General features: G+C 47.4%; 1 protein-coding gene across 1 annotated transcript in view; it reads right to left on the bottom strand.

The window, feature by feature from the left end:
• LOC134609506 (SCO-spondin-like) overlaps positions 1-13156 on the bottom strand; it is a 267787-nt gene that overhangs the window by 138599 nt on the left and 116032 nt on the right. The gene's annotated exons all lie outside the window — the stretch shown is intronic.

A 13156-nucleotide genomic window follows, 5' to 3' on the forward strand; every position in this document is an offset into this window, starting at 1 on the left:
AAAACAAGAATCTAATGTATTAGGGATATAACAACATACAACAGTGGTATAATATAGGAGAGATATAACACAGGATATAACACAGGGGTGTAATATATCAAGGGTGTAACAATATAACACAGAGGTATAAGACGGGGGTGTACTATAGCAGGCATATAACACAGGATAAAACACAGGGGAGTAATATAGCCTAGGGGTGTGCATGATCCAAAAATTCAAATCGGTTCAGCAATTCGGCAATACGGTTCGGCAATTCAGAAATTAACCCTAACCATAACCCTACCCTAACCATAACCCTACCCTATCCGAAGTGCACTTCAGCACCTCTGAAATTCTGCACTTCGGGACTTCGGCCATTCGGAAGCATCCGAATGTCTGAAATTCGTCCAAATTCACATTTGGACCGTAACAAATTGCACATGTTTAATATAGTCATGATACACTAGGGCATATAACATGAGGGTGCAATATAGAAAGATATAACAGGATATAACACAGGGGTGCAATAAATCAAGGATATAACAATATAACACAGGGGTGTAATATAGCAGTGATAAGCCAAAGCAAATTACACAAGTGTAATATAGCAGGAATATAACACAGGATATAACATGGGGGTGAGGGTGTAATAAAGCAGGGATATAATGCAGGATATAACATGGGGTTATATTATAGAAGGGATATAACGCAGGATATAACATGGGGTTATATTATAGAAGGGATATAACGCAGGATATAACGTGGGGTTATATTATAGAAGGGATATAACGCAGGATATAACGTGGGTGTAGCGGAGAGCTGATTTCTCGCAGCTATTCTCCACTTTAGATCCAAGGAAGGCTCAGGAACAAGTCATTAGTAAATCCACAGCAGAGTTTCCAGCAGGTAAAACGGTACAGCAATATCCCCACAGCACTCCCAATAACTGGACGACACACAGTTTCAGGAGTAGAACTGACAATCGTTTATTCCAGGGTTTCTTATAAAGCCTGCTCCCATGCAAGGGAGGGAACTACAGCAATTATGACAGTAACCAATACCATTCTTGTTACCTCCCACACATCTCCTCCCCTCAGAGTGAGTCATAATCCCCTTAAGTTGTACAGTAGTTTACCCCAAACTTGGATGTACCTCTAAACCATCATATATCTTTAATATCAGGGTACCGCTGGGTAGCCCTGATCTGGGTGAATATAATATCCAAAATTCACCCAGATCGGACCAGGGGTTCGGCAGTTACCGGCAAGTGAAGTTTGACCGACCGCACACGAGTTGGTATCCGAAAAGGGTTCCATGAGAATGGGCCCTGCGGTCGGTCTCCGTTCGGTAGTTAAAATAGACATTTACAATTGCCATCCACATTTACATTCACCTAGATAGTGATTCCCTCATTCGGTACTTTATTACTACCGAATGGGGATTCGTTATGTCTCTCCGTTCGGCAGTTACGGAGCTCTGGAGGTCTCAGCGGTGTTTGGTTGTCTGAGTGTCCGATTTGAGTTCCAGGCACTCGACGACCAAACACCGCTGGGATTTTCATGCGTAAGATGGCCGCCGCCACGTGTACGCATGCCGAATGGCGGCCACCCAGATACAATGTTAATGCCGGTTAACTTGCGGTTTGGAAAGAATGTGAACCTTAATTGCTGGCACACTTCTCTCCGGGGTGGCCCCTCCGTTCGGTAGTTTCCATAAGTATATAGTACGGATGGAAACTACCGAATAACATATAATTCACATAATAAACAGACGAACAGCAATTTCAACATAGGGAAAAATTATACGAACACAGTCACACAGGCATTTTGCAGGACAGGCTTACTGCATTCCGCTACACTGCTCCCCCTTGCCCACAAGCCGGCATACACAGTCTGATCCCACACGGATCGGCTTGGGGATGACCGGGGTGCTCACGGATCATTTCTCCAGATCAGTTTGTCGCGACAACCCGTCGGCGTTTCCATTTTGCTTACCCGGGCGGTATTGAATGTTAAAGTCAAAAGGCTGTAGCGCCAAACTCCAGCGCAGCAGCCTGGCATTGTCCCCAGCCACCCGGTTCAGCCAGACTAACGGGTTGTGATCCGTGAGCAGCGAAAAAGCCTGTCCATACAAATAGGGTTGCAATTTCTTCAAGGCCCACACCACAGCCAGGCATTCCTTCTCGATGGCGGCGTAGCTTACTTCCCGGGGTAAAAGTTTGCGACTGATGTAAGCCACGGGATGTTCTCCGCCATCGGCCCCGACTTGGCTTAATACTGCCCCCAATCCAAACATAGAAGCGTCTGTGTGGACAAGAAAACGTTTAGTTGGATTGGGAGCGGCCAAGACAGGGGCATTAACAAGTGCATCTTTCAAGTTTTGGAATGCCTGCTCACACTCCGGGGTCCAGGTTACTTGGCGGGGAAGGTTTTTACGGGTCAGGTCAGTGAGGGGTTTGGCCAGGGCACTATAATTGGGGACAAACTTCCGATAATACCCTGCTGTCCCTAAGAAGGCTAACACCTGGGTTTTAGTCGTCGGGGTAGGCCACTGGGATACCGCCTCTACTTTGGCGGGTTCCGGCTTCTGCTTACCACAGCCCACTCGGTGGCCCAGGTACTGTACCTCGGCCATCCCGATACTACATTTAGCTGGCTTTAGGGTCAAACCAGCCTCCCTGATCCTGTCTAGGACCGCTCCTATATGGGCCAAGTGTTCCTGCCAGGTATCGCTAAATATGGCAATATCATCGAGATATGCGCAGGTATAGTCTTGGAACCCATCTAGGAGACGGTCCACCATCCGCTGGAAGGTAGCTGGCGCGTTTTTCATCCCAAACGGCATGACCTTAAATTGGTACAGGCCGAATGGGGTGACAAAGGCGGACTTGGGGATGGCGTCCGGGGCCAGGGGAATCTGCCAATACCCTTTGCACAGATCAATCGTGGTAAGGTATTGCCCCCTGGCCATCCGGTCTAGTAACTCATCGATCCTAGGCATCGGGTATGCGTCGGATACGGTCTTCTCATTCAGTCTCCTGTAGTCCACGCAAAAGCGGGTCGTGCCGTCCCGCTTTGGTACGAGGACCACTGGAGATGCCCAGGGACTATCTGAGGGCTCAATCACTCCTAACTGTATCATCTCCTCAATTTCTTTGCGCATATTCTCCCGGACCGCTTCAGGGATGCGGTACGGGGTCTGGCGCATGGGGAGTTGACCTGGGGTGTCTACTCGGTGGGTAGCCAGAGGGGTGTATCCAGGTACATTAGAAAAGGTTTCCTGCTTTTCCTGCAGCAGCTGTTGTACCTCGATACGCTCCTGTGGGCTCAACCGATCCCCCAATACAACTGCTCCTAAATCCCCAGCTAGCTGTCCGTCTTCTAACAGATCGGGGAGGGGTAGGCTGTCGCTCTCTTCAGAGGTGGGGGCGCAGATCGCTGTCACCTCCTCTGAACGTTCCTGGTAAGGTTTCAGCATGTTCACATGGATCATGCGTCGCCCCCCATTCCCTGCGCAGTGGCCAATTATATACGTGGTGTCACATCGTTGTTCTACCACTCTATAAGGACCTTGCCAGGCGGCCTGTAGCTTATCGTGTCGAACAGGTTTTAAAATTAAAACTTTCTGTCCGACCTGAAAGCTGCGGTCCCTGGCGCCTCTATCGTACCAGGTGCGCTGCCGCGTCTGAGCTGCCTGTAGGTTTTCCTTTACCGTCTTGGTGAGTGCTTCCAGGCGATCTCGGAGGGCCAACACATATGGTACAATAGGGGTACCGTCCACGCTACGGTCTCCCTCCCAGTGCTCTCTAATCAAGTCTAGGGGTCCCCTTACTCTCCTCCCGAATAGCAGCTCAAAAGGGGAAAATCCTGTAGATTCCTGCGGCACTTCCCTGTAAGCAAACAGTAAGTGCGGCAGGAATTTTTCCCAGTCTCGGTGAGTCTCTGCGAAGGTTCGGAGCATCTGTTTTAAGGTGCCATTGAACCGTTCGCAGAGCCCATTAGTCTGGGGGTGGTACGGAGCACTAATTATAGGCTTAATTTTACAGAACTTCCAGAGTTGTTGGGTAACCTCTGCCGTGAACTGAGTGCCCTGATCCGAGATGATCTCCCTGGGTAGCCCCATCCGGGAGAAAACCTGCATCAGCGCCTCAGCCACCGTCTCTGCATGTATATTAGTTAAAGCTACCGCCTCGGGGTAGCGCGTGGCATAGTCCACTACAGTCAGGATGTATCGTTTGCCCGAGGGGCTGGGTTTCCGGAAGGGACCTACAATATCTACGGCAACCCTATGAAAGGGTTCCTCAATTATGGGTAGGGGGTGCAGCTTCGCCTTATGCTTATCCCCCCTCTTTCCCACCCTCTGGCACGTGTCGCAGGTATTACAGTACCTGCGTACCTCCTGGCTAATCCCTGGCCAAAAGAAACTCTGGGTCAATCGATATCTGGTACGGCTGACCCCCAAATGTCCGGATAGCGGAATATCGTGCGCTATCCGGAGTAATTCGGTTCGGTACCTCTGAGGTACCACCAGCTGTCTTGTGGTAATGGGGTCTGACCCGTCTATTTGTTTACTTGATTCCCGGTATAATAACTGTCGGTCCCATACAAATCTTTCCCCCTCCGCCCCCGGTTGGATAGAGGTGACCTTGTCTCGGTATACCTGTAAGGTGGGGTCAGTGACTACCTCGGCTACAAACTCGTCAGGAGGGGCCCAAGGGATACAGTCTAGGGAAGGGGAGGAATCTCTTACCTGGACCTCCGGCAGTGCGTTGTTTTGTTGGGTGCGGGCCTGTTGCCTGGTGACTACTGGGTGTGCTTCTTCAGTAGGTTGTGGTTCAAATGCGGAGGTGAGTTTGCCCAGGTCATTCCCCAGGACCACCTCAGCAGGTAATTGCGGCATTAGTCCCACTTCCACATTCCCGTACCCCGCACCCCAATGCAAATGTACCCTGGCTGTGTCTAGCCGATACACGGCTCCCCCTGCAACCCTGACAGCCACAGTCTTATTCAGTTTAGCCTTATCTGGAACCAAATGGCTTTGCACCAGGGTGATGGTGGCTCCTGAGTCTCTGAGCCCCTGCATAGGCTTCCCTTCCAGATATACGGTTTGCCTATGGTGCTGGCGGTTATCCGCCTGTGCCTGCAAGGGGTTGGCCTCATGCAGCACTTCCCACTGTTCCATAGTCGTGACTGGAACGGCAGAGCTGTAGGGAAGTGGTACCTCGTCCTGGTAATGATGTGCTGCTGCTCTCGGTGGTGGTGGTGGGGGCCCTGGTCGGATCCAGGTGTTGCGTTCCCTGGACTGCGGACAATCTCGTTGGTAATGTCCCCACCTCTGGCATCGGTGGCATTGCACAGAAGCAGGTGTGCGGTATCTCGGCTGCGCTGCGGCTGGTGCTGGTGGAGGAAGGGATCTTGGTGGGGGTTGAGGGTTAGGAGAAAATGAATTTACCCCCAGTGGCCGCATGGCCGGTTTGTTACCCACTGTCTTGGTTTGTCTGCGAGCATCCATAAAGTCATCTGCCTTTTTGGCAGCCTCGGTGAGGGTGGTGGGGTTACGGTCCCTCACCCATTCCTGCAGTTCTGAGGATATCCCCTCATAAAACTGCTCCAACAGCAGCATTTGTAATAAGTCCTCCATGGACCTCGCTTTACTCGACTGCATCCACCCAAGGGCTGCCCTTTCTAGTCGGCAAGCCCACTCCGCATGTGAATCTTTGTCCACCTTTTTCAGTTCCCTGAAACGTCTCCGGTATGCCTCTGCTGTTATTGCATACCGGGCCAAGATAATCTCTTTCACCCGGTTATAGTTCCTAATTTCCACATCTGGTACAGTGCGGTAGGCTTCCGCTGCCCTTCCTGACAGCCGTCCCGCTAATATGGGTACCCACTCTTCCCTTGGTATGTTATGCAGTGTACATAGTCTCTCAAAGTCCTGTAGGAAGGCATCTATATCCTCCTCTGCTTCCACATACGTTTTAAAAGCTTGGTAGGGAATTTTGGGCTTACCCTCTTGTGCTATAGCTCCTGCGGTACCTCTTTCTGGTGTTTGTGGTCTCCTGTTTCTCTTTACAAATTCCTGCACCTCTGTCATGGTTTTAGAGATGATCTCTGTGGGTGGGTTTTCCCCATAGAAGGCCAGTCTGTATTGTAATTGCCTTTGGAACTCCTCCTGTTCTGTTTCAGGTCTTTGTTCCGTGGCCTGGACCTCCTCTGCTCTGTATTCTGCCATTACTTCGGTGATAAGCGTTGCTTTGGATTTGCTGCTGGCAGAAACACCTTTTGCTTCCAGAAGATCTTTCAAGGTGGTTCTTTTTAGCGTAGAAAGGTCAATCTCCATTAATCCTTGTTCCTCTGTGAGTCTGGATCCCAGCGCTGCCAACCAATGTAGCGGAGAGCTGATTTCTCGCAGCTATTCTCCACTTTAGATCCAAGGAAGGCTCAGGAACAAGTCATTAGTAAATCCACAGCAGAGTTTCCAGCAGGTAAAACGGTACAGCAATATCCCCACAGCACTCCCAATAACTGGACGACACACAGTTTCAGGAGTAGAACTGACAATCGTTTATTCCAGGGTTTCTTATAAAGCCTGCTCCCATGCAAGGGAGGGAACTACAGCAATTATGACAGTAACCAATACCATTCTTGTTACCTCCCACACATCTCCTCCCCTCAGAGTGAGTCATAATCCCCTTAAGTTGTACAGTAGTTTACCCCAAACTTGGATGTACCTCTAAACCATCATATATCTTTAATATCAGGGTACCGCTGGGTAGCCCTGATCTGGGTGAATATAATATCCAAAATTCACCCAGATCGGACCAGGGGTTCGGCAGTTACCGGCAAGTGAAGTTTGACCGACCGCACACGAGTTGGTATCCGAAAAGGGTTCCATGAGAATGGGCCCTGCGGTCGGTCTCCGTTCGGTAGTTAAAATAGACATTTACAATTGCCATCCACATTTACATTCACCTAGATAGTGATTCCCTCATTCGGTACTTTATTACTACCGAATGGGGATTCGTTATGTCTCTCCGTTCGGCAGTTACGGAGCTCTGGAGGTCTCAGCGGTGTTTGGTTGTCTGAGTGTCCGATTTGAGTTCCAGGCACTCGACGACCAAACACCGCTGGGATTTTCATGCGTAAGATGGCCGCCGCCACGTGTACGCATGCCGAATGGCGGCCACCCAGATACAATGTTAATGCCGGTTAACTTGCGGTTTGGAAAGAATGTGAACCTTAATTGCTGGCACACTTCTCTCCGGGGTGGCCCCTCCGTTCGGTAGTTTCCATAAGTATATAGTACGGATGGAAACTACCGAATAACATATAATTCACATAATAAACAGACGAACAGCAATTTCAACATAGGGAAAAATTATACGAACACAGTCACACAGGCATTTTGCAGGACAGGCTTACTGCATTCCGCTACAGTGGGGTTATATTATAGAAGGGATATAACGCAGGATATAACATGGGGTTATATTATAGAAGGGATATAACGCAGGATATAACATGGGGTTATATTATAGAAGGGATATAACGCAGGATATAACATGGGGTTATATTATAGAAGGGATATAACACAGGATATAACATGGGGTTATATTATAGAAGGGATATAACACAGGATATAACATGGGGTTATATTATAGAAGGGATATAACGCAGGATATAACATGGGGTTATATTATAGAAGGGATATAACGCAGGATATAACATGGGGTTATATTATAGAAGGGATATAACGCAGGATATAACATGGGGTTATATTATAGAAGGGATATAACGCAGGATATAACATGGGGTTATATTATAGAAGGGATATAACGCAGGATATAACATGGGGTTATATTATAGAAGGGATATAACGCAGGATATAACATGGGGTTATATTATAGAAGGGATATAACGCAGGATATAACATGGGGTTATATTATAGAAGGGATATAACGCAGGATATAACATGGGGGTATGATATAAAAGGGATATAAAACAGGGTATAACATGGGGTTGAGGGTGTAATAAAGAAGGGATATAACATAGGGTGAGGGTGTAATATGGAATACCCTGTGTACAACATAGGGTATAACATGGGGTGAGGGTGTAATATGGAATACCCTGTGTACAACACAGGGTATAACATGGGGGTGAGGGTGTAATATGGAATACCCTGTGTACAACATAGGGTATAACATGGGGTTGAGGGTGTAATATGGAATACCCTGTGTACAACACAGGGTATAACATGGGGTGAGGGTGTAATATGGAATACCCTGTGTACAACACAGGGTATAACATGGGGTGAGGGTGTAATATGGAATACCCTGTGTACAAGACAGGGTATAACATGGGGTGAGGGTGTAATATGGAATACCCTGTGTACAACACAGGGTATAACATGGGGTGAGGGTGTAATATGGAATACCGTGTGTACAACACAGGGTATAACATGGGGTGAGGGTGTAATATGGAATACCCTGTGTACAACACAGGGTATAACATGGGGTGAGGGTGTAATATGGAATACCCTGTGTACAACACAGGGTATAACATGGGGGTGAGGGTGTAATATGGAATACCGTGTGTACAACACAGGGTATAACATGGGGTGAGGGTGTAATATGGAATACCCTGTGTACAACACAGGGTATAACATGGGGTGAGGGTGTAATATGGAATACCCTGTGTACAACACAGGGTATAACATGGGGGTGAGGGTGTAATATGGAATACCCTGTGTACAACACAGGGTATAACATGGGGTGAGGGTGTAATATGGAATACCCTGTGTACAAGACAGGGTATAACATGGGGTGAGGGTGTAATATGGAATACCCTGTGTACAACACAGGGTATAACATGGGGGTGAGGGTGTAATATGGAATACCCTGTGTACAACACAGGGTATAACATGGGGTGAGGGTGTAATATGGAATACCCTGTGTACAAGACAGGGTATAACATGGGGTGAGGGTGTAATATGGAATACCCTGTGTACAACACAGGATATAACATGGGGTGAGGGTGTAATATGGAATACCGTGTGTACAACATAGGGTATAACATGGGGTGAGGGTGTAATATGGAATACCCTGTGTACAACACAGGGTATAACATGGGGGTGAGGGTGTAATATGGAATACCCTGTGTACAACATAGGGTATTGTGGCGAAACCAACTTCGCCACTGTGGGCTGGAGAAGCCTGGCTGCTAGCCTCCTGCCCGCTGACTATGGCCCCTGGACATATTGCACTTTAAAGACTATATTTGGGCATGTAATAATTTATATTGCTGCCACTGGCCCTTTAAAATCAGCGATGGACATATTGGGACTTATGTCCCTTTAAGACTTTGTAACATATCACAGTAATACTGTCTTAAATATTATGTAGGTATTTATGTGTTCAGTTAAACTGGGGATATGTAGAAATGTGTGTTTTATGTGTTAAATGTATCAGTATGTAATTTTATGTCTTTTACTGTCTTTTTGCAACCATGTGGTTAATGGAGTCTGACTCTAGTCCTAGATAATTGGATTACTTCTCCAATTATCTCCAGGGCAGAAGGGAGGAAGCCGGGATGCATTGTGGGGGATGTTTTACTTCTGTTTGGGCCAGATTGTGCCATGCTGCAAGCCAAGGCCCAAAAGATACTTTTAGTAACTTTTAAACCCCTGGTCGGATCCATGCCATTTTTTAATATGTTGTTCCCCTGAATGGATTGATTGTGGATATGTATTTTTATGTGAATGTGATGTATGGTTTTAAAGTTATGAAAGTTGTGTAAAAGTATATTTTACTCTGTATGCATAATGGGATTATGTGTCACACTAAGGGGAGGGGATGTGTGGGAGGTAACATCTATGTCATTGGTTCTTTTATGCCTCCCCCTGGGTGTGGCCTGTATGTGTGAGTTGGAAATAAAAGCCAGACTGGGTGTCCCAGTCTAGAGTTCCTGCTTAACCCTCAAAATGAAGTGTCGTCTCGTTCTTGGGGGGGATTGGATTGTAAGCTGACTGCCAAGAGTGTAAGCCGATTGTATGCTTTTCTTGTTCAGCTGTTCCAGTTCGGAGTGTTATTTCGTATCCAGCTCGGGAGTTCTGATGTTCTGCAGTAGCTGTGCCTGTCTCTAGAAAAGGGGATTATCGCCTAAACGGATTTTTCCCCTTTTATGCTGAAACGGTCCGTTACAGGTATAACATGGGGTGAGGGTGTAATATGGAATACCCTGTGTACAACACAGGGTATAACATGGGGTGAGGGTGTAATATGGAATACCCTGTGTACAACACAGGGTATAACATGGGGTGAGGGTGTAATATGGAATACCCTGTGTACAACACAGGGTATAACATGGGGTGAGGGTGTAATATGGAATACCGTGTGTACAACATAGGGTATAACATGGGGTGAGGGTGTAATATGGAATACCCTGTGTACAACACAGGGTATAACATGGGGTGAGGGTGTAATATGGAATACCCTGTGTACAACACAGGGTATAACATGGGGTGAGGGTGTAATATGGAATACCCTGTGTACAACACAGGGTATAACATGGGGTGAGGGTGTAATATGGAATACCCTGTGTACAACACAGGGTATAACATGGGGTGAGGGTGTAATATGGAATACCCTGTGTACAACACAGGGTATAACATGGGGTGAGGGTGTAATATGGAATACCCTGTGTACAACACAGGGTATAACATGGGGGTGAGGGTGTAATATGGAATACCCTGTGTACAACACAGGGTATAACATGGGGTGAGGGTGTAATATGGAATACCCTGTGTACAACACAGGGTATAACATGGGGGTGAGGGTGTAATATGGAATACCCTGTGTACAACACAGGATATAACATGGGGTGAGGGTGTAATATGGAATACCGTGTGTACAACATAGGGTATAACATGGGGTGAGGGTGTAATATGGAATACCCTGTGTACAACACAGGGTATAACATGGGGGTGAGGGTGTAATATGGAATACCCTGTGTACAACATAGGGTATAACATGGGGTGAGGGTGTAATATGGAATACCCTGTGTACAACACAGGGTATAACATGGGGTGAGGGTGTAATATGGAATACCCTGTGTACAACACAGGGTATAACATGGGGTGAGGGTGTAATATGGAATACCCTGTGTACAACACAGGGTATAACATGGGGTGAGGGTGTAATATGGAATACCCTGTGTACAACACAGGGTATAACATGGGGTGAGGGTGTAATATGGAATACCGTGTGTACAACACAGGGTATAACATGGGGTGAGGGTGTAATATGGAATACCCTGTGTACAACACAGGGTATAACATGGGGTGAGGGTGTAATATGGAATACCCTGTGTACAACACAGGGTATAACATGGGGTGAGGGTGTAATATGGAATACCCTGTGTACAACACAGGGTATAACATGGGGTGAGGGTGTAATATGGAATACCGTGTGTACAACACAGGGTATAACATGGGGTGAGGGTGTAATATGGAATACCCTGTGTACAACATAGGGTATAACATGGGGTGAGGGTGTAATATGGAAGGGATAGATTGCACAAGGTCTGATTTCCTGTTGGTAATTATAAGGCATTTGATTGGATTAGGTAGCTACTTGCTATTGATTGCTGTGTAAATTAGCTATTGTTTGCAAATAAGCAGAGGCCTACCCAGGTGTTAAACATTCCTAGTGGGAGGTGATTTTAGGAGTATATAAGGGTTGTTGTCATTAGCTTGGCTAATATAGCTTGGTTGCTTCATCTAAGTGTTGCTTCTAAGTGTGTGGTTGGAGAGAAACTGGAGGTAATCTGAGGTATTCAGGAGGATAAATAAAAAGATAAAATTTGTTTGATTTAAATTATTCACCTCATTGGAATGGCAGACTTAGTTCAGTGTAATTGTTGCTATGCATTTGTTTCACGTTCTCCGTTTTGGAGGTTTGGTTGTTGTCTAATCTGTAGACAGTTCTCTATCTTGAGGCAGGAGATTGTAATATTGAAGTCTGAGATTTGTAAATTATCTGGTAAACAAACTCAGGCTGGAACTGCTGCAAAGCCACTGCCGCAGAGACATACTAGGAATGGCAAATGGATTACTGTAGGATCTGGTAGACTTGGAGTTGGGGATAAAAGGCATATTGCACAGTCTGTTGCTCTGCATAATTCATTTTCTGCACTTTCAGAGTGTAATGGTGTCAGGCACTGAGGGTAGTGAGAGGCACTGAGGCTAGTGGTGTTGTGCAGAGAGGCACTGAGGCTAGTGGTGTTGTGGAGAGAGGAACTGAGGCTAGTGGTGTTGTGCAGAGAGGCACTGAGGCTAGTGGTGTTGTGGAGAGAGGCACTGAGGCTAGTGGTGTTGTGGAGATAGGCACTGAGGCTAGTGGTGTTGTGGAGATAGGCACTGAGGCTAGTGGTGTTGTGGAGAGAGGCACTGAGGCTAGTGGTGTTGTGGAGAGAGGCACTGAGGCTAGTGGTGTTGTGGAGAGAGGCACTGAGGCTAGTGGTGTTGTGGAGAGAGGCACTGAGGCTAGTGGTGTTGTGGAGAGAGGCACTGAGGCTAGTGGTGTTGTGGAGAGAGGCACTGAGGCTAGTGGTGTTGTGGAGAGAGGCACTGAGGCTAGTGGTGTTGTGGAGAGAGGCACTGAGGCTAGTGGTGTTGTGGAGAGAGGCACTGAGGCTAGTGGTGTTGTGGAGAGAGGCACTGAGGCTAGTGGTGTTGTGGAGAGAGGCACTGAGGCTAGTGGTGTTGTGGAGAGAGGCACTGAGGCTAGTGGTGTTGTGGAGAGAGGCACTGAGGCTAGTGGTGTTGTGGAGAGAGGCACTGAGGCTAGTGGTGTTGTGGAGAGAGGCACTGAGGCTAGTGGTGTTGTGGAGAGAGGCACTGAGGCTAGTGGTGTTGTGGAGAGAGGCACTGAGGCTAGAGGTGTTGTGGAGAGAGGCATTGAGGCTAGTGGTGTTGTGGAGAGAGGCACTGAGGCTAGTGGTGTTGTGGATAGAGGCTTGGAGACTATGGTGAGGCCTAATAGAAAGCAGTTGTTGTTGGGGGATTCCATCATAAGAGGAGTGGAGATGGACAATGGTGGTCTTGTGAGGTGTCTTCCCGGAGCTACTGCTCACAGAGACAGGAGACGTATCTGTAATATTGTTAAGTGAGCAAAGCAGGAAGG

Source organism: Pelobates fuscus, chromosome 4 (genome assembly GCF_036172605.1).
Source record: "Pelobates fuscus isolate aPelFus1 chromosome 4, aPelFus1.pri, whole genome shotgun sequence".
Taxonomy (NCBI): Eukaryota; Metazoa; Chordata; class Amphibia; order Anura; family Pelobatidae; genus Pelobates; species Pelobates fuscus.